The sequence below is a fragment of the Balaenoptera acutorostrata genome, chromosome 19 (genome assembly GCF_949987535.1).
Source record: "Balaenoptera acutorostrata chromosome 19, mBalAcu1.1, whole genome shotgun sequence".
Classification (NCBI taxonomy): Eukaryota; Metazoa; Chordata; class Mammalia; order Artiodactyla; family Balaenopteridae; genus Balaenoptera; species Balaenoptera acutorostrata.
Window position 1 is genome coordinate 49,869,509 of NC_080082.1, and position 22,205 is coordinate 49,891,713.

Genomic DNA, 22,205 nt, shown 5'->3' on the forward strand with positions numbered 1-22,205 from the left:
GTCATTATGGTGTGATTTCAGAAGGGACCCAAAAGAGACATGGGTATTCAATCTACCATCATTAGCCTCAAGTATTTCTTCTTTACTATTGTTATTTGTTTGTTTACTTGTTTATTGCCTATCTTCCCCTCTTGAATGTGGGTTCCAGGATAACCTGTCTGTTTTGTTCACCTGTGCATCCCCAGCACCCAGAACCATTCTTGACACAGGTAGGTGTTCAACAAATGACTGAATCAATCAGCTAAAGAAGGAAGCTTGCTCCTCACTCTCAACAAGCTGATAGCAGACCCAGGTCTCTTGACTTTCCATCTTGCGCTCTTCCTGCCACAGCATGGGTGGGATATGGGTGATTTTGTGGACTAATGATACCTAACAGGTTATAAGGTGCTTTACATGTTACAAAGTGGTTTTGGACTCTTATCTCTTTTGATCCTGACAACAGCCCATGGGCCAGATAGGAAACAAATTATTATCAGCCCTAATACAGTTATGACCCTTGCCAGGAACTGTCCTGCACCAAAGAAATCACCAACCTTGTTCCTGACCTTTCATCCCATGTCACTGTCATTTGTCTGACCCCTCCCATGACTTCCTCTGTAAATAAGACTTTAAAGGTTTATCACCTCTCAAGGAAATGGTCCTCAAGAATCCAAGACAAGCTCTCTCACAAAGAGGAAAACTGGTACAGACATGGGTAAGTAATCCAAGGACCTTTGAGCAAAGAGGATGAAAGAGGATGTCTGAGTTTTGTGACATGGATGGAGCAGAAAAAGAAGAAAAGTAGGACTGTTTGAACTGATAGAGCATAGAGAAGAGGTTGGTACTAGGAGGGGGCTTAGATCCTTGAAGGAGAGGGAATAAGTCCCAGAACGAAAGAGCAGTACGTGTACGGTGGGAGAGAGGTGGGACGAAAATAACCATCTACTAAAACCAGTGGACTCTCTCCAAGAAAGGATGGCAGTGGCGGGGGTGGGGGGCGGGGGGGATGAAAAGAAAAAAACATATTACAATCATAAAGCCAGTTACAAAATACTCAAGACAGCAGGTTCTATAAAACAATGACATCAGTATATTGGGATCTAAGACTAGCTTGGTCTCTGGACAGTCTGAAGTCTGCCTGAGGCGCCCCAAGGAAAAGTGAAAGTAGGGGCCGTGACCCCCTTGCAGAAGACAAGGTACAACTTCAGAAGTCACAGCAAGTTGCAAGGGCACAGGCCACAGGGGTGAAAGGCTGTGAGGGCCCCACACTTTCCTTGCGCTACTTGCTGTCCTCTCTTGGACTCTGCCTGCCACCTCCTGGGTAGACAAGGTTATTACCTGCCTCCAAATCCTGGGAGGCCCGGACACTGCAGAGGCTGTGGCCTCTGTTACTCACATGCAGCCAGGAATCTCTCAGAAGCAGAAACTTAGGGATGAGGAGTTGACAAGGGGTCCAACTCCTTAACCCTGCATCGAATCTTGATGAGTCGTGGTGTGGAAAGAGGCTCAAGACATCTTAGCTACAAAAACAGATGCAAGATCAATCACATGGTGATAGATGGTAACTAGACCTTTGGTGGTGATCACTTTGTAGTGCATACAGATGTCAAATTATAATAGTATACACCTGAAATTTGTATACCAATTTTGCCTCAATTAAAAAAAGGGAAATTAAAACTTTCTAAAGTGAGGAAAGGAAGGAAGGAAGGAAGGAAGAAAGAGAGAAAGAAAGAAAGAAAGAAAGAAAGAAAGAAAGGAAGAAAAAAGAAAGAAAGAAAGGAAGGAAGGAAGGAAGGAAGGAAGGAAGACAGACAGAAAGAAAGAAAGAAAGAAAGAAAGAAAGAAAGAAAGAAAGGGAAAGAAAGAAAGGAAGGAAGGAAGGATTGCAAAAGAGCATTAAAAAGATAGGAATTAAAACTTTCTAAAGTGTTAAAAAAAAGGAAAGAAAAAAGAGTTGCATAAAAGCATAAAGAAAACAGTATGATCCGTTATGTATATAATAGTAGCAGCTAAGTGTCCGAGACCTTCATACGCGCAGTCACTGTGCTAATCCCTCTGCACACACTATTCCTTACCAAACCACAACGTCGGTACTGCCACGGCTTTTCTTTTTACAAAAAGGGAAACTGAATCTTAGATTGACTGTTAATCACTTGCCCAATATCTCATGGCAAATAAAGTGGCAGGGGTAAGACTAGAACCTGGGTCTGTGTGACTCTGGAGCCTGAGCTCTCAGCCATCGTTTTATTCTGCCTCCAGAAGAAGAGGGGAACGTGCATGCACACAGGGGTGTGTGTGTGTGTGTGTGTGTGTGAGAGAGAGAGAGAGAAATTGGGAAAGGCTATGCAGCAGCCATAACAGTGGTTACTTACAGAGTTAGGGGAAGGAGAGGTAGGTCAGCTCTCACCTGCTACTTTACTTAATTCTGTACTGTTTGCATTTTCCCAGTGAGCACATATCTTTCATAATAAAAATATAAAGACTTAGGGCTTCCCTGGTGGCGCAGTGGTTAAGGATCCGCCTGTCAGTGCAGGGGACACGGGTTCGAGCCCTGGTCTGGGAAGATCCCACATGCCGTGGAGCAACTAAGCCCACGCGCCACAACTACTGAGCCTGTGCTCTAGAGCCCGTGAGCCACAACTACTGAGCCCGCATGCCACAACTACTGAAGCCTGCACGGCTAGAGCCCATGCTCCGCAACAAGAGAAGCCACCGCAGTGAGAAGCCCGCGCACCACAACGAAGAGTAGCCCCCACTCGCCGCAACTAGAGAAAGCCTGCACGCAACAACGAAGACCCAATGCAGCCAAAAATAAATAAATAAATAAATAAATAAATAAAAATAAAGTTCCCTTAAAATATATATATATACTTATTTTACGAATAAAGATGATTTTTAAAAAAGGCTTATTTTAAGTAATAATTCTGCCCCCAAACACACACAGAAGAAAAGTCAAATTACTCTAGCACTTAGGCCCTGTTTACTGAGCAATTACTATGTACTATGCCCAGTGCTAAGCATTTCATATTCAAGACTCACTGAATCCTCACAACTGGATCTGAAGGGAGGATATTGTCGTTAATCCCCTTTACAGAAGAAGGACCCGAGGCTCAGAGATATGAATTGACCTTGCCAAGGTCACATAACAATGCAGGGACCCAACTGAGGTCTGACTGGTTTCAGAGCCCTTGCTTTTACCTGCTTCAGTGTGCTAATTGTGCAGGAATGATCACGATGATAATAACAGCAGTTTAAGTGCCTACCGTGTGCCAGACCTGTGCTTTCCGTGCATGATCTCATCAAACCTCCATGGCAACCCCCATTATACAGATGAGAAAACTGAGGCTCAGCAGAGAGTAAGTCACTTATCTGCCCAGGGTCCCCCAGCAGAACTGAGACTAGAATCCAAATCACTATTCATGGCACTGGCATCCACCCAGTTGCTTAAACCAAAAACTCAGTAGTTATCCTTGACTCCTTCCTCTCTCTCTCTCCTTTTCCTCTCCATGTCTAATCCATTGGGTCCAGTTGGTTCCAGCTTCCAAAATACATACTCATTTCTCACTAACCAGCTGCAGCATCAGTGGAAGGCACTGCCATCTCTCATCTGAGCCACTGTGGAGGACTCCTCACCGATCGCCATGCTTCCATTCCCGCCTCTTGGCCCCTATGCCCTCCACTCACTACGCTGTAGTCAAAGTGATCTTTTTTCAAATCTCTTGCTAAATATCCTCTCATGCAGCCTTTCTCAGGGTCTTGGGAGAGAACTAAGCCCTGCAGAGAATGGTATGAGTGAGTGTTTACTCAATTTTCCAAAGGATGATACTGGCTAATACCATTCTTTTGCTAACACAATAGGAGATGACCTAATTCATGACATGCAATGGATGCCTTCGAGTGTTAGGGCTTCATTCTCTGCAAGAACTGGGTGGAGATGGCTAAAAAAGTTTCCTGTCACACTTCAAATATCAGTGACCACAGCCTACTGGGCCCTTGTAAGCAGCCTGCCACCACACCTCCACCTCTGCAGGCTCATTTCCTACTAACTTTTTCCTGAGCACAAGAGCTCTTTTCCATTCCTCAATTATAGAAACTTCATTCTTACTTCAAGGCTTTTACAGAGTCTCCTCCCTCTGCCTGGAACTCCTGCCCCCAGGCCTTTTAGGGCCAGCTACTTTGTTAGTCATTCATGTCTCAGCTCAAATGCTACCAGCTCATAGAGACGCTCCCTGATACCTTAATTAAAGAGACCCTGCCAATTCCTGCTGTTCCACTGCCCGTTTTGTTTCGTTTCCAGAGTGTATTTATCATGATCTGAAAGTGCCTTGTTCTGTGTTCACTTACCTATTGTGTGTCTCCCCAGTTAGAGCTGAGCGCCACAGGGCAGTTCAGTTTTTTTCATGGCTGCATCCTCAATAACCAGCAAAAAAACTTTTCACGTGGAAGCAATCTGTAAAAAAATGCGTTTAGAGAATTTATCAGACACTTATTGTGTGTCAGTCACTGGGCTAAGAGCTTTGCATTGTATCCTTCTATCAACCCCGGCACTATCCAATGGAAATACAGTGTAAGCCATTTTTAATTTTTTAATAGCTACATTATAAGAAGTAAAAAGAAACTGATAAAATTAACGTTAATAATATATTTTATTTAACCCAACATGTTCAGAGTATATTATCTCAACATGTAATCAATTTTAAAGGATAGAAATTTTACTTTTTTTTGATACTCCTCTTCCATCCCTCCACTCTGCCTTCTGGGTTCTGAAGAGCTTGGCGCTGCCTCAAAATTTGGGGATTCGAAGGCTCCCACTTCAGGACTGGGCCTCAATGTCCCTCAAACTAGGTCTCAGCTTTCCCGCCTTTTCTGTACCTCTCTCAGTGTGCCTGTGCCCTTCAAGCCCTGCATGGTGAGAAATGGGGTGAAAGTCCTCGAGCGAGACCTGAAAATGCCTTTCCGTGCAGATGCTCAACCAAAACAGGTGTGATGAGTGGCCAGCGGTGCGCTCTGGGGCCAGCGGTGGTCCTAACCGGAAGTGGGCAGAAAAGAGCCGAGGAAGGGGCCCCAGAGCCAGGGAGCATGTGCAGGTTAGCGCCCACCAGAAGTGCCTGAGGAGGGAAGGAAGCACCCAAGTGCAGCCCGTGGGAGCTGGGGTGTCCCTCCTTCAACGCTTGGCATCCTGCACAGGCCACAGGGCTGGGGCAGCCAGAAGAGGAGTTAGCGCTGGCGTTTGGAGCCAAGTCGGAGCTGGAAACTGACTTCTCCGCTGAGAATAATCAGAACTGTAAATTTGGGCCTCAAGGGGAGGAGGATTTATTCCTGGGCGGGGTCTTTGTGGGGAGGGAGCTGGACGGGGCTTCTCTCAGGTCAGGAGAGACCTTGGGAGGTCTCTCTGCGGTATATTGAGAAATGAATCAAAGCCAAAGTAAAATGTGTTACAGAAATCGTGCCATGTCGTAAAGGTTTACACTGAATGAATTATACAAAAATATATCCAGGGCAATATCGTGGTGCAGACGATTTGATTGATAAGAAATAACAAGGTGGCCGGGTAATGGGATACAATTTTTTTTTATTTTTGGCCACGCCACGTGGCTTGTGGGATTATATTAGTTCCCCGACCGGGCCCTCGGCAATGAGAACGCGGAGTCCAAACCACTGGACTGCCAGGGAATTGTCAGGACACGATTTTTAAGTTGTATGGTGAATGAGACCTTGGTTTCTCAATCCAGTGAGCCTGCCTCTGTAACTCTGAATAATGTGATTTGGAGATAATTTAAGGAGTCAAAAGTTAGTTTTCCTGGCTCCTGCTTCCTTAGGGGAGGAGCCCCAGAGGATCTGTTGGGAATCAGTGAGGAGGGCTATCGTGACCATAAGCCATAAGGGGGATCTGTGACCATCAGACGTCTTGAGGGATCTTTTCATCAGGTCACCAATGCTAGATGGACGTTGATTCCTGATGCTACGCTAAGAATGAGTGATGAGGGCGCTGTATGTAGGCAGCGAGGTTTGTCGTGGTGGGGGAGGGTTTCTGGTTGAGGTGATCACAGCGACCCTGTGAGGACACATTGTATCAGGAATGCAGGGAATCACATGAGAGGCGCTGGGGGATTTTAAGGTAGGGTTCCTCGCCTGTAGGAGAGGGAGTGAAAGAACGGTATTTGATTGTGCATGTAAGCTTAGGCATGGACGTGGGCATTGGTCCTTCATTCAATTCACAAGTGTTTATTGAGTGCCTACTGTGTGCTAGGTATACAGTGGGCAGCAAAAGAGTTCCTATCTTCATAGCACTGATCTTCTTCTAGATTAGCTCTATCTAAAATATAGAACGTGAGCCGTATATGTAATTTAAAAGTTTCCAGTAGCCAGATTTCGAAAAAGTAAGAAAAGACCAGTGAAGTAAATTTTAATATATTTTGTGTAACCCAATATATCCAAAATGTTATTCCAACATATAATATAAAAATACTAGTGAGATATTTATACTCTTTTTTCTTTTTCTGTAATGTCTTTAAAATCCGGTGTCCATGTTTTACAGTTGCCCCACATCTCAGTTAGGACTCGTCACATTTCAAGTGCTCCACGGCCACATGCGGACAGTAGATAGCTGCACTGAAGAGTGCAGCTCTTGAGAACTCTGCAGATAACAGGTTAGTAGAGATGTTTCTGGTAGTGATAAATGCTAGAACAAGAAATCAAGCAGAATTAGAAGATCACAAGGGCAGGTGATTCCTTAGGTAGTGTGGTCAGACTGCAAAGGTCTCACAGGGGAGCTGTCATCTCAAGAGAACTGAATGAAGTGGGGCGGCAAGGGCAGCAGGGAATGAGTCATGCAAGGAGGGGGCAAGCTGGGCCTGTGGGAGGAGCCCCAGAGAGGCTGGGGGGCTGGACCAGAGTGAGCAGGGAAGTCGGGGAGGTAGGAGAAGAGGCCCATTGTAAAGCCGGTATGGTTTATTCTGAAAGTAACAGGAAATCATCAGAGAGACAAGAGTGGAAAGATGGCATGATCTGATTTAACATAAAAGAAGGAGGTTTCAGGGCTCCTGAGAGGTGACTGTGTATCCACGGGTGATGGAGGGTCTGGTGGGAGGGAGATGTGAAAGAGGTCAGCTGTAGTAGGAGGCACTGAGGACCAGTACTCCAGTCCCCGGTCTGGGAGACTCAGGTTCCTATGAGGAATGGGAGAGGTCTGTTAGTGGGAGAGGACTGGGGGCTTTTTGTTTGTTTGGGTTGTCATTGGCTTTGGGGAGGAGCGCCCAGGAATTCTGCTGTAGGTTTATCTGTTGGGTGTCAGGAAATGCAGTGGGAGGTCTTAATAGGATGATAGTTGTCAAGGGTGGCACGTTGTGTTCGCTTCTCAGAAGCACCTGAGGACATTTCATCCGTCGAAGTTCTTGGGCTGCCTCCACAGTGCCAGTGTCACGGGCGTTTGTAACGAAGCAAATCAGGCTCTCAGGACCCACTGTACTTAGGAGGTGGCGTGAGGAGTGTGGTGTCAGACACAGAATCCCTTCATGGCTGAAGGGCTTTTGGCAGGTTGAAATTAAGGTGTCTTTATTGTTGTTGCTTTAAAATATTTTGACATGAGATATTTCAAACATACATAAAAATAGGAGAAACCACACTCACAAAGCCTGGCGTACATATCCCTCAGCTTTATCCATCTTAACATTTTTACCTATTTGCTTGAGACTTGTTTTAAGAACTAAAACGTTATAGATAGAGCTGAAGCCTGATTGTACCTTTCTTGAAACTATTTTCTTCCAGGGAACACAATCCTCAAGTTAGTGAAAATCCTTCCCACTGGTATTTACACTTTTACGGCAGGTAAATGTACCTATAAACACATAGTATTGCTTTGCATGTTTTTAGGCTTTGTATTAATGGTTTCACACTGCAGGTATTATTTTCCAACTTGCATTTTTCAATTAACATTTTTTAACCTCAGCCTGGTTGATACATGTAACTCTATCTCATTTTCACTGCTGGATACCTACCATTCCACCCGATGGACATACCACATTTTATGTATCCATTCTTTTGTTGATGGACATATAGGTGGTTTCCACCATTGAGCTATTGCAAGCATTGCTGCTGTGAGAATCCGGATACCTGCCGCTTTGCATATATGTGCAAGTTTCTAGTGTATCCCTTGGATGGCAGTTGCTGGGGTGCACGTATGCACAACTCTGTACTTCAGTCCTGGTTTTATCATTCAGAAGTTTGATGAGAAACTTTATTGACAGCAAGTTAAACCAAGCCATGATTTGCCCCTTTGAGTTTTATTTTCCTTTGTATAAAACAGACTTGATTATAGTACTGACTTCATAAAGTTGTAAGAATTAAATAAGACCACAAATGTAAAGTACTAACACAATATCTTACACATGGTAGGTGTTCTTTTTGTGCCTTATGGACAGGAAATTAGAATTATTAAAAGCTCTAAGGCTTTGGAGTCTAACAGAACCTGGGTTCAAAACCTGGCTCTGCTGCTTCCTCTCTGGATGCCCTTGGGAAAGTCACTTCACCTGTGTGAGCTTCAGTTTCCTCATCTGTTAGGAGAGAGCAAATGCATGCAGTTGTGAATATTAGCTCTCTCAGTGTGAATCTATCTGGGTCATGATCTGACTGGAGTTACAGAGTACTAATAACAGCTACCCTTTGTTAATATGAATGTTTGGTTAACATTTATTGAGTGTTTCTTAACTCCTATGAAGTATTGATATTATTCCCACTTTACAGATGATAAAACTGAGGCCCCAACAGAGTGGCCACCCAGAGGTCACATAGCTAGTAAAGTGGTAGGAACAGAATTTGAAACCGGATCTGACTGATTTTAAAACTTGTGTTCTAACCACCAGGCTATAGTGCCTTAAATGCCTTCAGCAGCTGCCCATCATTCTCAGCAGTGATTTCCAAACTTTTTTATGAAATGGAAGCATTTTGTCCAGTAAAATCTTATATAGAACCCCAGTTTATAAAGCAAATAAATGTTGTACAACTCCAGTTAAAGTGGGGGTAATGTCCTAGGTCCATGCGGGCTTAGTTCTGGCTCTGTTTAGGCTGTGTGAGCCTAAACAAAGTACTTCATCTCTCTGAGATTCAGTTTCTTCACTTGTGAGATGGGGATATTGATGCCAACCTAATAGCGTTGTTACGTGGATCAACTGATATAATACATGCAAAGCACTTGGCATGAAGCCTTGTTTGTGATAAGAACCAAATAAGAGTGGCTATTGTTGCTGTGATTGTTACCACCGGCAGGAATCTCTTCACTGACCACGGGATGGGGTGGAAATTTCTCAGCCTTGTATCCACGGCCCTCCATCATCAGACCCAACCTGCATTTCCAGCCTTCAGCCCCTACCCCGTAGCCAGGCTGAATTACAATGTCTCCAATTCAGTATACTGCACTACCAGTTCTGCATTTATGCTCTGCCTGCTGGGGGGATCTTCCACCGTCCTCCCCCTTGCTCCAAAAGAACAAAAGTACACTTTTTAAAAAAATATTTTTTAAACTTTTATTGTGGAAAATTTCAAAATACACAAAAGTAAAAATCTAGTATATAATGAACCCCCATGTATTTATCCGCTAAGTTTTAGTAATTACCAGCCTTACTTCCTATACATACTCCAATTTATTCACCCCACTAGATTATTTTGAAGGAAATCCCAAACAGTTTAATTATTTCATCTCTAAATTTGTCATTATGTATCTCTAAGATAAAGACTTTTTTTTTTAATTATTAGCACCTTTAATTATTATTTATTTATTTATTTAATTTTGTGGCTGTGTTGGGTCTTCGTTTCTGTGCGAGGGCTTCCTCTATTTGCGGCAAGCGGGGGCCACTCTTCATCGCGGTGCGCGGGCCTCTCACTATCGCGGCCTCTCTTGTTGCGGAGCACAGGCTCCAGACACGCAGGCTCAGTAATTGTGGCTCACGGGCCCAGTTGCTCCGCGACATGTGGGATCTTCCCAGACCAGGGCTCGAACCCGTGTCCCCTGCATTGGCAGGCAGATTCTCAACCACTGCGCCACCAGGCAAGCCCCTAAAGACTCTTTTTTAAAAAACAGAACTATAATACCATTTTCAAATCACCTTAAACAATAAAAAAATTTCTTTGTTCGTTCCCTTTATTTAGCAGTTTTCAAAATAATGAATTGGTTCCCAGCAGCCTCTAAAGGTAACCAATGGGTTTGTTGTTCTTTTTTAGTCCTAATATGAATTCTTCAATGTCCAGCTCAAAAGTTACTTCCCCTAGTTTTTGGAGGGGTTTTGTTTGTTCGTTTGTTTTTGGCCGCGCAACGCAGCATGTGGGATCTTAGTTCGCTGACCAGGGATGAACCCAGGCCCCTGCAGTGGAAGCGCGGAGTCTTAACCACTGGACCGCCAGGAAAGTCCCTCCCCTAGTTTTTTTACCCTGACTCCAAAAGAATTTCTCCCCTCTGCTGAATTTAAATGCATCTTTTCTAGTTGTATCTAGTGCTTTCTACCTATGCACTTCCTTTAACTGCAGCTGGATCAGAAGCTCCGTGAAGGCATTCTGCACAGCACTTAACATAATGCCTCAGGCAGTCAGTATTAATCAAACTTCACTGTTCATTTGAATCCTATGGGGGTGGGCAGTGGGGGGGTCTTGTTAAAATGCATATTCTGATTCATTGGCTCTGGAGTGGGCTGAGATTCTGCTTTCTCACAAGCCCAAGTGGTGCTGATACTTCTGGTCTAAGGACCACAGTTTGAGTAGCAGAAGGGTGTGGTAAATGTATGGGAAATTCACATCATTCACTCAGTAAGAAGTGCCTACTCAGGACCAGTTCACGGGCTAGGCCCTGACACCTTAAAATGTAGAAGGTTTTTTGGTGTTTTTGTTTTATTAGGGTTTTGTTTTTTTTACTTTATCCTTTTGAATATGTACACATGATAAAAAGAATTTTTTTCATAAAATCCAAAAGGGCACAGAGTGCGAGTACATCAGTCCCCAGAGGTGATCACTGTTACTTCTTGAGTTTTATTCTAGAGATACTGTATGCATATAAGAGCATATATTTGTACCATCTTTTTTTCTAACATACTATTCACACTGCTCTGCCCCTTTTTTTTTTTATTCTACTATATCTTCGAGATTGTTCCATATTTCAGCATATATCTCTGCATCCTATTTAATGAGTGGTATAATGTCCACACAGAATGCATTGGTTGTTTTTATAAAGTGTAGAGTGAAATATGGCTACTTCTTGGCTTCTTCCTCATCCTACACATTCCCAAGAGAGAACAGGTATCTTGTCTTCTGTTCTTTGAATCCTCTGAATTATCTCACCCATGTTGGTACATTTTTGTCAGTTTCATTTGATCTAGAGGACATCCATCACCCACTTACACAAGCATGTCTGCACGTTCTTTTCCTCCAGATTCCAGTCTTCCTAGACTCAAATTGTTTCTTTATTCTGCATCCCCTCAGCATTCACAAATTACTCAAAGACATTTTCTTGTTTTGGTAATATATTGTTGTGGAATGCTGCATACATAAGTATGTAGAAAATGTGTACTGGCAGGGTTCAGGACACACTACCCCAAAATATGTTGCCTTAGCATATTGAATATTTCAAGCTGAAGGAATTCGAGAAAATAGGTGCAGGAAGGACTCACTGACGTTCCCTAGAAGCAAGTCATAAGACCCTCATGTGAGAAGTGCCCTCCCTCTACCCAGGGGAAAGGATCATCCTTGTCTCGAAGATAGAGGGACCCCCCCAAGAGGAATCTTAGTGAACACACCTTGCTAAGTTTCCCCAGTTTACTACACTGAGCTCATATCCCTTTTGTCCTATCACGTTTTCCCATGACTTCCCACTCTCCATCAAACCTAGCACAAAAACGTACAGGTTTGACTGCTTCTTCGGGTCTTCATTTACTTATGATTGCTCCCATGTCACGTAAAACTTATACTAGATAAATTTGTATGCTTTTCTCCTGTTAACCTGTCTTTCGTCACAGAGACCCAGCCAAGAACCTCGGAGAGTAGAAGGAAAAGATATTTTTTCCTCGCCTCTGATATGTTTAAGGAAAAAATTCGAACATTAATAATAGAAGCCTTCTGTCACTTCCGTCCGCCTCCCTGTGCCCCTTCCCTGTCACATGATGGTCTCTCCACCTACGAGGTAACCACTATCCTGAATTTTGCATTAATCGTTCTCTTGCTTTCCTTTCTCGGTGGTTCTCAGCTGTTAGCATCACCTAGAGAGCTTGTTAAGACATGGATTGCTGGGCCCCGTGCCCAGTTTCTGATTTAGTAGATCTGGGGTGGAGCCCAAGAATTTGTGCTTCTTGGAAATACTCCTGTGGTTCTGTTGCTGCAGATCCCAGGACTACACTTTGAGAACTGCTTTATCTCAAAGGTACTCTTGCCTTCTCTGTGATGACTTGTATCCTCCCCTAAAACCTAGCCACTCAATAAATGTAGCTTAAGGACTTCCCCTCCTTCTTTCTCTACTCCATTTCCTATCACCCAGTTTATGAGCACTCAATCTTTGCTAAATATTTTAATTGATTGTGACATTTGACCACTTTCCATTTTTTTCTTTTCCGTTAATGAGCCCATTTATAAGTTGCTTCTCATTAGTGTGTGTGTGTCTCTTATTGTAAGTTAACTAGAAGGATGAGTATAAACAACATTTACATGTCTTATTCATCTAGACTTTAAGCTCCTTGAAAGCTGGAACCAAGTGAAGGGATTCAGAACATGCCACCCCAAAATATCCTTCTTCAATTATTGATTACTGATCATTTTGAGCTGAAGACACTTGTGAAACAGCAGATACAGAAAGGGCTCTCCCCCTTTCTATCTAAGAGCAGGATGTAAATTTTGCCTTGAGAAAGGTGCCCTCCCTGTACCAGGAAGAGAAGAACATTCTTATCATCAGAGACTGAGAGTTGACTCCGGTCTGCATAAACAAACTTACTAAAATAGGGCTTCCCTGGTGGCGCAGTGGTTGAGAGTCTGCCTGCCAATGCAGGGGACACGGGTTCGAGCCCTGGTCTGGGAAGATCCCACATGCCACAGAGCGACTAAGCCCGTGAGCCACAACTACTGAGCCTGTGCGTCTGGAGCCTGTGCTCCGCAACGGGAGAGGCCGCGACGGTGAGAGGCCCACGCACCGCGATGAAGAGTGGCCGCCGCTCGCCACAACTGGAGAAAGCCCTTGCACAGAAACGAAGACCCAACACAGCCATAAATAAATAAATAGATAAATGAATAAATTAATTAAAAAAAAAACTTACTAAAATAACCCTTATCTTCCATTAGTTTCCCTCACATACTGCCTAGTGACTGAGCCACGATTTATTGCCCCTAGTCCAAGGGCCTTTGCTTTGTCACATCCCCACAATTTATCATTCTTTTTGTAAAAAGGTATGTACCGGGGGCTTCCCTGGTGGCGCAGTGGTTGAGAATCTGCCTGCCAATGCAGGGGACACGGGTTCGAGCCCTGGTCTGGGAAGATCCCACATGCCGCGGAGCAACTGGGCCCGTGAGCCACAAGTACTGAGCCTGCGTGTCTGGAGCCTGTGCTCCGCAACAAGAGAGGCCGCAACAGTGAGAGGCCCGCGTACCGCGATGAAGAGTGGTCCCCGCTTGCCGCAACTAGAGAAAGCCCTCGCACAGAAACGAAGACCCAACACAGCCATAAATAATAAATAAATTAAATAAATAAATTAAAAAAAAAATACTTAAAAAAAAAAAAAAAAAAAAAAAAAAGGTATGTACCTTACAGGCTTTTGGACCTAACAACTTCTTTGGGTCTTCATTTTCCTTCTGTGAAGACACCTGTGTATGTGTTAAAAAAAAAAAAAAATTAAATTTGTATGCTTTTCTCCTGTTAATCTGTATCATGTCACTTTAATTATTAGGCCAGCCACAGAATTTAAGAGGGTAGAAGGAAGTTTTTCCTCCCCCTACACAAGTTTAATTTCCCTATGTAGCCTACCTCTTCAAGTAAGCTACAGGCCATAATTTGCAAATTCAGTTGCTCGTAAGAGCCAGAAGACAATTAAATAAATGAAACTTACCAAGTGGAACTTTGCTGATCTGGAGACCACGTCCTATGTAAAGAGGGCAGCTGTTAACTTGGATTTAAGCCAATCGCGAGTTCCTTGTTTTCTCATTTTCCCAGTTTTCAAGAGAAACCAGAAATAATCCCAACTAATTTAACATTTTAAGTACACAGAGCACACAAATTCCATACAGAGTACATCTGCAGGAACTGAAACTGAATCCATTCCACGTTTCTAGACCTTTGCAGTAAATGGATGGATGGATGGATGGATTGGTGAGTGAGTGAGTCAATAATGAGTGGTAGCTCTGGGTGGGGGGGGCGGTTAGTGGAGAAAACAAGCAATTGTTGAGTACCTACTCTATGCCTGGCCCTGTGCAAAGGGCTTTATACACCTTATCTCATTTGACTTTCATAACAAAACCTCAAGGTAGTTATTATCATTCTTGTTTATTTCCACACTCATTTCACAGATAAAGAAAGGAGGCTTAGAAAGGCCCAGGGTCACACCACCAGTGTTCTTTATTTATAACCTACCTAATTTTAAAAAAAGGATTTCAGATGAGCTCTTATGATTTAAGCTGGGTCCTGAGCCTTGGATTCCAGATAGCTCTGTTATACCAAATTGCCACCATCAAAGGAATCCGGTTCCCAGAAGGCAGGTCAGGGAGGGTGACAGGAGTTCAGGGGGCAGGATTGCTTCCTTGGGGATATTACCAAACCACTCACAGCTTCATGCTTCTCAAGGATGTCAACTAGTACTAAGGTGCTAAGACACAAGGGATCTCTTGCCAGCTTGATATACCTGCCCTTCCCACTTTCTCCTGTCTCGCCACTTACTACCCTCTCAGAAGTCAAGATTTCTGCCTATCAACCTTGGAGCCCACTCCATCTTACTTCCTTTCTAGAGCCCAATAGGATAAGGACAGAGATGCAGATACAGGAGCCGTTTGTTTGGAAAACATTTTATTGGAGTTACTGAGGCAGCAAAGAGTGATCATAGATAGGATGGTGATCAGATCCCACACTGGCCCCCTCTTTCAGTGGTATCAGCAGTGCTGGGTCTCAAAGGGGCTGGTCATTGGGCATCGGCAGCTGCACGGCTCATTCCTCTCAGCTGTGGGGAGAGAGGGTACGGTCAGTTTGGAGACCCTTGGGTGCGGGGAGCCGGAGTCCTAAGAAAGCCCAGGATAGGGTGGGGCCCTGGTAGAAAGGAATCTCTGCCCCAGTCTAAGTTCCTGTTCTCCTCTGAGTTATAGTAGTTGCGATTTCCCTTAGCTTTGTTTTTTTAAATTTTTATTGGAGTATAGTTGGTTTACAATGTTGTGTTAGTTTCAGGTGTACAGCAAAGTGAATCTATTATACATATACATATACCCACTCTTTTTTAGATTCTTTTCCCATATAGGCCATTACAGAGTATTGAGTAGAGTTCCCTGTGCTATACAGTAGGTCCTTATTTGTTATCTATTTTATATATAGTAGTGTGTATGTATATGTCAATCCCAATCTTCCAATTTATCCCTCCCCGCCTTTACCCCCTCCCCGGGTAACCATAAGTTTATTTTCTACATCTGTAACTCTATTTCTGTTTTGTAGGTAAGTTCACTTGTAGCCTTTTTTTAGATCCCACATATAAGTGATATCATATGATATTTGTCTTTCTCTGTGTGACTTACTTAGCTTTGATCAGAAGAAGGTATATCCTGCCTTCACTTTCCCCACTCTCCCACTCAGATCCTCTGCTTTTTCCCTCACCCCCAGCCTCCTTTCTCTCCTAATGCCCACTGCCTCTTACCTTAGGAAAAGCATCCCAGTTGAGGAAAGGAAGTTTCCTTTTGACAGACTAAAACAGAAAAAGAGAATGAGAGTGATGTGTTATACAGGTCAGGTGAGCATGGATCAGTAAGCGCTTGCTGAAGAGCTCTCTGTAGTGGTGACGGTATCATTGTTTTATAATTACAGTAAGCATTAATATTTCCTGAGCACTTTCTCTGTGCCTGCCTTATACTGACTGCTTTACAGGCATGATTTCATTTGGTCTTCATAGCAGTCTTTTGATGTCGGTACTGTCTTCGTCCCCACATCACAGATGAGGCGATAGAGACTCAGAGAAGCGAAGACATTTGCAAGAGAGCATGTAGCGAGTATGTGCGGGGTCATGCACTACAGGCTCTAATTCCAGCGCTACCACTGACTTAGCCTTCTAAGCTTGGGTAAGTCACCCAACTTAGAACCTCAGTTTCTTCCTGGAGGATGAGGGAATTCGAATAAACTCTTGACTGATTAAGTTCTTCCTTTTCAGAGATTGTCTTTGTGGGCCACGTTAGGAAAATAAGGTCTGGCCACGACAGCCTCCCCGGGAAGTTTTCTTCACTTGGGCAGCATCCAAGTGGGACAGTTACTCCCTCCTAGAACCCAGGAAAGAACCAAAAGGGCTAGACTAGAATGCGTTGCCACTACCCGGACAAACAGTCAGGAGAAAAAAGGTGCCCAAGCACTTACCTCTACGAGGGCGTGCCAGTTCAGGAAATCATTCCCCTCCAAAACCTTTACAGAGAGAGAAAGAGACCAGAAGAGGATCAGTTCCAGGGAAGGACAGAGCTTAGCCCCTAGCCCTCTGGGAAAGGTGAAGGACCATGACAGCTCTGCAAGCTCTCTACCCAGGCCTTGATCTCCTTTAGGATGTGGATATTTATGGGGGCCGAATTAAAGAATTAAACTTACAGATCGCAACTTGTCAACGTTCAGGAACTGGGCATAAGTGGCCTAGGCAAAGAAGCAGGGTGTTCAGAAAGTTATTTAGGAACACGAACAGATAGGGGACGAACTCGTAGTCAGATGGTGGGAAAACAGGGGATTTACCTCGTCGGGTCCTGGCACATTTTTACCAACGGTGACTCCTTCCTGGAAAGCGAAGGGGAGAAAGGGGACAAATGATCACACGATGGCAAATCCCCTTCCCCAAACCCTCTCTGCCAGCTCTGCTTCCCTGCACAGGCCAGTCCCATTCTCCACCACGGGGCCTCCGTTAACCCACTCTGTCCCAGCGTGGCGGATGATTGACAGATGTGCAGATGTGGAGAAGGGATGGGAGAGTGGCACGTGGGAGACAGAGAAGTCGGAGCCCAGGCCCGCATCCACTGCCGGCAGCAGGAGGAGAGGGTGGAGAAAGAGGATTCCTCCCAAGAAAGACGAGCTAGTGTGGTTCTGCCGTGGACTCGGGGTGTTCCTGAGACACCCACGCTCAGCCCATGGAGCTGGCGCGGGAGATTGGAAGGCAGGTGGGAGCCAAGTTTCTGAGGTGCCCTGTCTGCCTTTACTTGCTGGAGGTTGGTTTGCTTTGTGACTTGAATTGCCACCAAAGTTTGAGTCTCCGTCTCCCTGCTCCAGCTGGTAAGCCCACCTCCCACCCCCGGACATCAGTGTCTCCGATCTGTCACCCTCCCAACCTCAGCTGCCCAGCTTCATTGCCCCTCATTTCTTCCTTCCCACCACAGAGGTCACAAACAGGTAGCCTACAGGCTAGACCCAAATGTTTAGATCTCATCGCAATTTGGTTTGTTTGTTTTTTAATTTGAATTAAAGGTTTTTAATTAGTAAGGATTCATAAATCCGATTTCCAGGTTCTCTTGAAAATTTTTAAACTCCGGCCACACTGGGTACATTTTCCCACTTAGCAGCAGTCAGATGGCATAGAGACTGTCCCCTTCCAGATTGGGCAAATTCACTCCACCTCCCCTGAGGCCCCACCAGCACTCTTGCTCACCGACATCACTTGCTGGGATCCTAAGCAGTGGAGTCTGTGACCCCTATCGTAGACTTGCGAATCCAGCATGGACATTCCCCCATCCACCGCACAGTGCGATAAGGTGGGGAGAGAGGGACCTCGGGATTTTTCCTGGCTGGAGACTGGCTCCTAAGGATTCTTGATATGGCTTAAGCTCCAGAGGTAGCAGGGCGCTTCTAGCCACCTGAGAGCCATTCCCAGGGGTACAAACAAAACAGATGTGGGGCTGAACCCAGACAACCAACTTCAGCCCCTGTCTCCTCTCAGGATGTCCAGCCTCTACCCCACACTTTACCATCCTTTCCAGAAATATAAGCCTCTCTGCCCCTTCCCAGGAATGCTTTGTCTCCTTCCTCCTTTCTTCCCTTCCTCAGAGCCCCAGCTTCTCATTCAGCCCCTGGTAATAGCCAAAGATAAGAGCCGCTTATCCAGTGACTGATTGAGTCAGCTAATAGTATAAGAGAAAGAGAACCCAGGTGAGGTGCTCACCTCAGAACTGCCCAGGGCAGCCCCCTGAGCAGAATGGAACGCCAGGAGAGACAGAAGAACCACAGCAGCAAGAACTGGGATCTTCATGGTGTCAAGTTTGGGGTGTTCTGAGGCAAGGCAAGGCAAAGCTTGCCCTTTATATTCCCAGGGAGGCAGATCTGAACAGAACTGGGGTCCCCACCCTTCTGACTCACCCCCAGATTCTGTCGCCCACCCCTGGGGCTCTGGGAAGGGGAGGCGTGGACTGTTTCCCACTTACCTTGGATTTCTCAATTCACATTCTGCCCTGGGCACTTGGAAGGTAGGCTGGCAATGGGGCTTTTCATGCAAATGGAGCTGAGATGGAGACAGGTTGGACCTGTCCCTCCAAGGGACTGGCCATGGGAATTCAGGCTTTTCCCCACCCTATCCAATTCTGTCTAAACTCCCTATACTGGCATTGAAGGCCTTCCATGCTCTGACCTCAACCCACCCTTCTAACTTTTCCTTCTTTCATTCCCATTGCACATACTTCACTTTCTGGCCAAACTGGACTCCTTACCAAAGATACCCTTCTTTTTCCTCCTCCAAGCAGCTGCCCATGCTACCCCTTATGGCTAAAATGCCCTCTCTCATCTCTTGTTTTCAGAACCCAACATCCATCCTGAATTAAGCTTCCTGGATGTCTCCCATCATCTGCCATCCCCCTCCCCAAACTTTTCCCTTCTCGTAATTGCCATAGCAATTCATTTGTATCTCTCTGGCATTGTACCTAGAGTAACTTGTGTTCTTCCCTCTTAGAATATCAAGTTCTTGAGGTCAGGAACTATGATTTAATCACCTTTATATCACCATGCCCTAGCACCATGCCCTTACACAGTGGAGGTGGATTCAACATATGCTAGATTGGATATCTTAGAATTCAAGCATCCTTCCACCAAGTTGTGCGCTTTCTTCCTTTGGGGCTGGACCCATTATCCAGCTGCCCATCTTATACTCTTGGGTCGTCAGAGAGGTAACTGTCTTGAGCTAAGAAGACAAAGAATAGAGAAACACGGGGACTTCCCTGGTGGTGCAGTGATTAAGAATCCGCCTGCCAATGCAAGGGACACGAGTTTGATCCCCGGTCAGGGAAGATCCCACATGCCACAGAGCAACTAAGCCCATGCACCACAACTACTGAGCCTGCACTCTAGAGACCCCGAACCACAACTGCTGAGCCCATGTGCCGCAACTAGAGAAAGCCTGTGCAGCAATGAAGACCCTACGCAGCCAAAAATTAAAAAAAAAAAAAAAAGAATAGAGAAACACAAAAAAGCAAAAATAGGTCTTAGAGCTACCCAGTTGGGCTCTAGGTCCTGAACTTTGAACGCCTACACCATTTCGTTGGGCTTATTCTGCTCCCCACCTCACTCCCCCAGCTTGGCAGTTGTATCACCTCAAAGTGACAAAACATCCTAATCAAGTAGCGTTCTCCACAACTGAGGCTCAGGTGGCCCAACCGGTTCCTGGTGTAATAGGGAGGTGCTGGAACATAGACAGGCGCTGCCAGGACAAAGCAAGACCTCATTTCAGCGTGGCCTCTTTACCCCATCCTGATGCAATACACAGAGATAGCAGGCCTGGAGGCAAAGCGGGCTGGATCTTATTCACCAACGGTCTTCATGAACCCCAGAAGCTTCAGTTCAATTCTCCTCCTGCCCCCACTCCCCAGTCCCCGACATCCTGCCCCTCTTTAGCCTCAGGAAGCCTCCTCCGTTTTTCTAATGGCAGCTCCCCTTTCGCAGAGCTACCTGAAGAGGCAGTGCTTGAGGAAAACTTGCTAAGCACAGATGACCATGTCACGTAGATGTCACGCGAGGCTGGTTCCCAGAGGGGACGAGTGAGAAAATGACAGATGGGTGGAGCACCTCCCCAAAAGGCTTTTCTGGAGGACACAAGTTTTTATGTGTAATGAATTCTCACCAATTAATTAACAGGGACTGAAAGAGCTCATTAACCGCCGTTCTGTCACCATAGCGTCAACTGTGAATGAAGTTGAATGAAGAATGAGCAGAATGAAGGATCAACAAAGGAGAGCTGATATTCAGTAATGAAGTCCAATCAGACCTGCTAGCGGAGGAGCACTTCAGCCTGGGTAATTCCAGAGCAACAGATCAGCCCAACACCGTCATCTGCTGGGCTCCAACTTTCGTTTCCAACAAATTGATTTCCCTGTTTCCCTTTCCGCCTCACGCTGATGCTGCTAATAATAATGTTAGCCAATTTATTGATGTCGTACTCTGTGGCAGGCCTTGTGCTAGGTATTCTAAATGCACGATCTGGCTGAAATATCACAGTGCTTCTGTGAGACAGGTATTGACAATCATCCACATTCTGTAGGCAGGGGACCCACAGCACATAGAGGTTAAATAACTCACCCTAGGTCACACAGCCAGGGTGTGGCAAGGCCAGTGTTGGAACCCCAGAGTTTCAGAGGCTGCACCTGTATTGCCCCTTTGCTGTACTGTGTCCTACCAAGGGCCTCGGCCAGCCCACCTAGCGCCCTGTATGAATTAGACCCATGCCCTGAGAGTCGGGGGGCAAGGCTGCAGTTAACCCCCATTTGTCCTCTCGACCAGGTGTCCTTTTGTGGCGTGCAGCCTGCACAGCCACAGGTGGCAGCTCTAAGCAGACATGCATTAATTTCAGTGGGTTAAACTACGCTCTTGCCAAATGAAAACAGAGAACTAAGAGGATGAATGGTACTCAATGAGCCTGTGCCTCAGAGTGAACCTGTGATTGCCTCAGATTCCAGATGCCTCTTATAGTATGAGCATCTTGTCACAGCAAGTGTGTGTTTAAAAGACAGTCTTCAGGCTCTAGTGTTTGAAGTTCTAGTGTTTAAAGATGGGTTCTTTTATCTAATGCCTCTAAATACAAGCCTGCTACTTCATGTGCACAACCGAAGGAATTCTGTTCTTTTTCTGGAGGAGAAAAACTGGCTGTGCTAGACTTATGATCGATCTCCATTTGACACCATCCTGATGGATTTTCAAGGGTAATTTTGGCTTTACATGATTTATGCTGTAAATGCTAATCTAGAGTCGAGTGTCTCTCTCCCAGTTGCCTCCCCTTCCCCCACCTAAACTGCCTCAGTGAGTTTGTGTTCCCCGAGGGTCCAGTGTCCAATGGTTGGGCAGGCTGGGGAAGAGTGGGTAGGGGGGTCCCCACCGGCAGAGGGTCCCAGTGGTTGGGGTAACGGGTGGCAGGAGAAGCTACCTGGAATTCAGCGTCGGCTGCATCACAGAGGGTTAGTGGAGTCGGACAGAGGCACAGAGCCTGGCTCTGCGTCACCCCAGCTCCAAGTCGGCTTGATCTAGTTCCCACTCCGAGAATACCAGTAAACCCCTGTTTTCCCACAGGCCTTCACCCACCCCACCCCAAATCTGCCAGAACTTGAGTGTGGGTAGGAGGCCAGGCCCAGCCTTGATTGCTACATTACAGACACACCTAGGGGCTGGGAGCCAGCCTCCTGGGTTCAGGGAAGGAATGGGGGATTTGAAGGGATGCACACTGGGGCCTCAGGGTCTTGGTGAACATCTAGGTGAAAAGCCTAGAATCATTGGAGAGAAAGGGGGCTGGGGTGTGGGCTACTGGGGGGCAGAGCCCAGGGGACCCCTGTCCCGTTCTGTCCTCCCTCTGCCAGTGTTAGGGTCACACCCAAGAAAGCAATCACGTTGCCCAGCAGGTCTGGTTTCTTCCTTTACCTCCCACCCTCTGCCCTGTGCACGCTTTGCTTAAACTTCTCCCAGGAAGACCTCTTGGATTGAGCCCACTTAATCCTGCTCTCTCCTTCCATCCTCTAACCCAAATATTTATTAAACAGCCATTTTGGCTCCTGGTGCTGAGGATTCGAGATGGACAGGGTACCTGTCC